Genomic DNA, 6,114 nt, shown 5'->3' on the forward strand with positions numbered 1-6,114 from the left:
GCCAAGTCCCCAGGTCCCGCCCATCGCGGGGCCTCCCTTCAGTTGTGGCAATGGCAGCTCGATTCCATCACTGAAGAGGGACAGCCACAGTTACCTTGACACAACTTAGAGCATAGCTTCCCTGCTCAGAACCCTCAGAGAGCAACCACAGGCAAACCCTCGTCGGTGGCCTCTGAAGCCCCACACTCACAGATTCTAGCCATTTTGGACTTCTTGCCATTTCTCAAAAACAGAGGTAGTCCCTGACTTGAGGGCCTTCCCTGCAAAATGCTTTTCCTCTGCCATCTATCCAGTGTACCTCATACCGGCTTCCGGCCTCTCATCAGCGGCCTCCTCTCTCAGGGGGCTTTCCTACCCCAGTGTATTTCTCATTTGCAATCACCCTGCACAAACACTCCCTTGCCCTGTTCTGTTACTCCATGACTCCTGTTGCCAGCTAATGTATTATGCCTTTTACTCATTTGCGTCTCTCCCCCACAAGGAATTTAAACTGCACAAAGGTGGGGATGATATTTTATTCATTGTTTCCTTCCCAGTGCTTAGAACAGTGCCTGCCATGAAATAGATGTTCAGTAAATATTTGGTAGGTGACTGAATGACATTTTCACGATGAGGACAATGAGGCCCATGAGCTCTGTTTTAACCCAAGGTCACAGGACTCGTGAGTGCAAGGGTCACATCGGGGACTCGGCTGGGTCACCTTCTACTCTCTCCATCTGGGTCAGGAGGTAAAGGGGGAGAGGCACACACCAAGGTTCAAATGTGTATCTTGATGGAAGCACGGAGCTGCAATAGAAACAATGATTCTGGAAGCATTTTGGACAATCTCTGAGATTTGAGAAAGTCATTTGAAGGCATATGCCGAAGCTTTCCAGTTTTAAGACTGGTTTTAACTATTTTTCTTTCAACTGTAGCTTTCTGGGGTAATGAATGTACCATATGTCGATATCTCCAGGTTCTCATACAAATTAGGGAACTAAAAAAATGCCAGATGACTAAAACAGATTTCTGCTTGTTTCCATGGGAAATCAACTGCTGGGGAACCTTAAGAAATGGGAGGGAGAATTTGTTCAGTTCAAGGTGTTCGTTCTCTGGTGAGTGGTGACCCTCTGCCTGCAGCCCAGGCTCTAGCCCCCAGGTCATTTCAAAATTTTGGACAGCCAAGACACTGTCCTAGGCTACTGCTGTGTTGGTGGCCAACTAACACTGAGAAGGTCAGCATGTCTTTTATGTCTCAAAGTGTCCTTTGAGCATCCACTACCAGTGTCTGGCACTACACTCCAGGCCCCCAAGTGTCAGGGCCTGGCCAACCACGCTACAAAGGCACCTGCTAATGACTCTTGATAATGTAGGTCCTCTAGCCTCAACCTCCCAGGGTGGTTTCAGCATGTTTTGAGCCTTCTAGAGAATCTTCTGCCAGTCAGAGGGATGCATCATCAAGGACTCTTGCTGGAAGAGTCACTGTTTGCTACTTGCAAGTAGATGGAGCTAATTCAGGGGAATGGGGGGAGCACTCTGGAAACATGGCCAAGTATGCCCTGGGAGGCTGTGCCAGCAATGTCTCCAGGAGGCTGTGAGGAGGACTCATTCCCATCTGCCCAGAATTAGCACCAATTTACCTCAGTGAGAGAATGCTGAGAGAAAAGACTGCAAAAGATTTCAGTAATGGGGCGCCTGTGTGGCTCAGTGGGTTAATGCCTCTGCCTTCAGCTCGGGTCATGATCCCAGGGTCCTGGGATCAAGCCCCACGTCAGGCTCTCTGCTCAGTGGGGAGCCTGCTTCCCTTCCTCTCTCTCTGTCTGCCTCTCTGCCTACTTGTGATCTCTGTCTGTCAAATAAATAAATAAAACCTTAAAAAAAATGTTTAAAAAAAAAAGATTTCAGTATTGTTTTGCTGGTCGGTGGCGATCTCTGGCTTGTCTGGGGGAAATTGGTTCAGGAGCATACTCTAGACTAAGCTGAAAGGGAAAAGGTAACATTTCTCTGCTTTCTTCACCCAGAGTGTAAGTCAAGCCTGCCAGGGTGCGGCCCAAAGCTGATCCATCATCTGTAACAGAGAATGGGGGTTTAGATTTGGATTCAGACAGTGTTGAATTCTCCTGCTTGTTCTCTAACTTACGAGCTGGGAGACCTCCAGAAACTCACAGACACAGTTTGGGTCTCTGTGAGGTGGGATGGTCAAGCCTCCTCCTCCTCCGCAGGGAGGTTATGAGGATAAAATCAGCTAATTCAAGTCAAAGCACTCATATGGAATCTGGTAGACAAGAGAGGTGCAGTGCATTGGACCTTCTCTTTTCTTTCCCTCTGCCGCCATGTTTTACTGCCAAAATTGGAAACAGATACCTTGGCGAGCAACAAATAGACAGTGGCCTCTCTCTTGCCATAACCACTCTCACCAGCACCAGCAGCTCGATTCTTCTCAGAAGTGCCTCTAGGATGTAGACAGCCCAGAAGACTCCAGATTTTCACACAGAATTAACCATTGACTTATAACTTGTCAGCCAGGCTCAGTTGTCTTGCCAAAGTGGAATGTTCCTCAGAGAAACTAAGTGGAAAAGGACACTTATGTTGTCTTTGTCAAAATAAGCCATTGATAGGACCCATCCCATGGAATCAAGAGCATAGATCGTAATGCATTTCAAATGCCTTCCCCTAGGCTAGTCAAAATATTTTGATTCTTCTTTCTTCAAATGACTCAGAGGCATGGTTCCTTAGCATGAGCCCAACCTAACTTCTGGATTCTGTTTAACCCAGAACACAGAAAGTGGTATTATCATTTTATGGTCCCAGGAGTCTTTTAGTAAATCAATCTTTCCACGACAGCTGTGATATCCAAAGTCATGCTCTGGTGCCATGGTCTATTTCTGTAGATTCCAGTAATAGCTACTTAATACTGGATTTTGGTTCTACCCAACCCAGTTCTGACACCGACTATCTGGAGTTGGTGCAGGCTCCACAAGTTCAGGGCAGAGCCCTCCACAGGACTGCCCTCCCATTAGATGATAGTCACAGGGGAGTCCCCGGGCCACCAAAACTTCTGCCCAACTGCCCAATGTGAGGGTTCCATGACTCCTTCAGGTTTGATAATTCACCAGAATGACTCATAGAACTCATGAAAATGCTATACTTATTACAGTTGTATTTGAAAGGTTACAACTCAAGAAGAGCCAAATGAGGAGAGCCTAGGACAGAACTCAGCTTATGTGCCTTCTCCCCATGGACTGAGAGAGAATGTGTCACCCTCTAGGCACTTCTGTGAGTTAACCAACGGGGAAGCTCCAATGAGCCTTGATGTCAGAGTTTTTATTGGGGTTTCATTATGAAGACATGACTGATCTCAAACTCACCCCTCTCCAACTCCCCGTCCCTACAACTTTCCCTCACCCCATGTGAGGCTGGGCCAAAACTGCAACACTCTAATCACATGGCTGGCCTTTCTGATTCCAACCCCCATCCTGAAGCTATCTGAAGGCCCAGGCTAATGAGTCATCTCATTAGCTTAACAAAGACACTTCTATCATTCGGGAAATTCCCAGAGTTTTAGGAGCTCTTTTACCAGGAACCGGGGACAAAGGTCAAATATATTCTTTATTATATCATAGTCTCTTATTATTATTTACAAAACATCAGGGCTTTGAGTTTAAGCTTTTTCCTTTGGGCAATGTGGAATCGCTTAAAGCAAGTGATTTACTGAGCAGCTACTATGGGCTGGTCATAATATACATGCTGAGAGCTATACTTTTGGAAGATAGATGATTGCATGGAGGGTGGTCTATATGAAGTGAAGACAAGAGACTAGGAAGGAGCCAGTAGCCCCCATGTACCCATAAAGCGATGAGAACTAACCTAGGGGGTACAAGTGCAAACAGAAAATTTTGGAGGCATTTGAGAGAGGTTTTGAAGGAAGATTTCAACTCGCAATCTTTTTTTGTTTTTGTTTCTATAGAACATCCATCAATCTTTGTTAGATTGGATAAAAATCTGCATTATTAAAAGACAGGTAATAAAATTTAAGCTTATGTTGAACCTAACATACTAAGTTCTGTAGTATTTAGAATAATACATAAGAAATGTCAGCTGGGGAAACGGGTAAAAGCATCACTATATCTGCAGGTGTTGTCCATAGTGTGCAACCACGTAAAAATAATCCCAGGGACAACGCAACAACTTATATTTTGTAGCGTGTTTTTCCTTTTGGGGTAAAGAAGGGTGGCAAAGAGGAGCAGGAAATCAAAGGCATAAGCAGAATGGCTTCTCCCATTTCAAAATGGTAATAAAAATATTTAGATCATGGCACTAGGGCACCTTTGAGGAAAAAAAAAAACACACCTTGACCAGAGTAGGTTCATTGCATAATTCTTTAGTAACATCTATAATTTTTGTGTAATGGAGAGGGCTTAAAGAACAGTTTTACTTTAACTGTGTGTTATCTACTTTTCTTCTCACTCTCTGGGGCTTGATCTATTTCAGCATCACACAGCTACTTCTCCACACACTTTCTAGAAAAGCAAACTCTTATTTTTGAAACACCTTCTATCAAATGAATCATCAAGAATTTTACCTCTAAGCAATCAGTATCATAACCATCTCATGGCTGAAAAGAACTCCCTTTTCCATATCTTTACTTGAAGCTCTTCAGTAAAGGGGCTTGTGAAGAAGGTTTTCATTCCTTTTGATTCCTTTAGTCAAAGGATAGCAAGTACCATTTGAATCTTCTATTGCTTTATACTGAATGCTTCTTCTTCCCCCCCCCCCCACCAGAGTCCATGGTGGGGAGCGGGGAAGGAAAAGGAATCAATCAGGCTCCACACCCTTTGCGGAATCCAACTTGGTGCTCAATCTCACGACCCTGAGATCATGACCTGAGTGGAAATCACAGGTCTGATGCTTAAGTGCCTGAGCCACACAGGCTCCCCCAATTCTGACTCTTTTATCTGTTTTTTGTCTCAGTTGTTCTACTGTTAAGTTCTATTGGTGACAGCCTTCTGTAATTGGCCACTCTAGCCCATCTCCTTCAGGGACCCTGACCATGTAAATACCCATTTAAAGTTCTTCCATCTACTTCCATATCGTAAGGTAAAACCTCATCTAGTTGGTAATATTGAAATTGATCTTTAGCTTTTTTTTCAACCTAGGATTCAACAGAAGTTTCATTTGTGAAAATTGTTTTCATCTGGTTACAAAATAACATCCCAACAGCAATGGTTGTTCCTAAAGTTAATCTCTAGGCAAACAAGGTGACCGCCAATGCTGCTCACTTGAAGGGAATAATTGGAGAGGATCCTTGGAGAGGATCTCTCCAAGCTGCATTCATATCAATCTTCAGCATATTTCTCCCAAAGGAGAGCCAACTATAAAGCTGTGTAAACATAGTCATAACAAAGATGAAGGCAGCATGAATACAACCCAGGGGTTCTCAAGGAGAAACAGTGTGGAGGAAGCATGATTTTGGGAACCATAGCAGTTGTTCATCCAAGGAGACCAATGGTACATCTTTATCACACACCTGTTAGATCTTCTGCAGTGACGCAATCATAGTGCCTTATATGCTTGGCGGGCTTTACTATCCTGAGAATTTTCTGGTTTCCACCCCAAAGGGACAAACCCAGGACCCATAAACATAGCACTGGAGTAATTAAAAAGAATTTTATAATTTATAACTCATCAACATGATGAAATAAAGTCACACTTCCTCCAGTGATATGCAAAGGCCAGGACCACAATGCAGGGTCAATCATGGCCATAGCAAAATGTGTTGCTATATCCTTAATGGCTCTGATGGGACTCCAGGAATGCAGTCTTCTCCTTAGAAATTTTCAGATTTGATAACCAAGCAGAATGTAGTCATTTTGGTGGCAAAGAATGAATGTCGTCCTAAGTTTAGAAAATCATAGGTCTCCTTTTCCTGTGCACACATTTTCCATGTGCCACAAATCCATGTGTGTTCCTTCATCATCATGCCTCCAAACTATGGGATGTTAACACAGATTATGCCATTTTCACTTTTAACATGCACAGAGCTCTCTATCTTGACCAGAGGAGTCCAGGATCTTGACTTAATACCCAATCTCTGGTCCCTGGTGCCTGTCCCTCAGCCATTGCATTTCCTGTTCC

General features: G+C 44.1%; 1 pseudogene; it reads right to left on the reverse strand.

Annotated features, from left to right (window-relative positions):
• Positions 1 to 4,426: 4,426 nt before the first annotated feature.
• On the reverse strand, positions 4,427 to 5,848 carry LOC101670007 (annotated as a pseudogene).
• Between the last annotated feature and the right edge of the window lie 266 nt (positions 5,849 to 6,114).

The sequence above is a fragment of the Mustela putorius genome, unplaced genomic scaffold (assembly GCF_011764305.1).
Source record: "Mustela putorius furo isolate JIRA1106 unplaced genomic scaffold, ASM1176430v1.1 tig00003853_pilon_pilon_pilon, whole genome shotgun sequence".
NCBI lineage: Eukaryota > Metazoa > Chordata > Mammalia > Carnivora > Mustelidae > Mustela > Mustela putorius.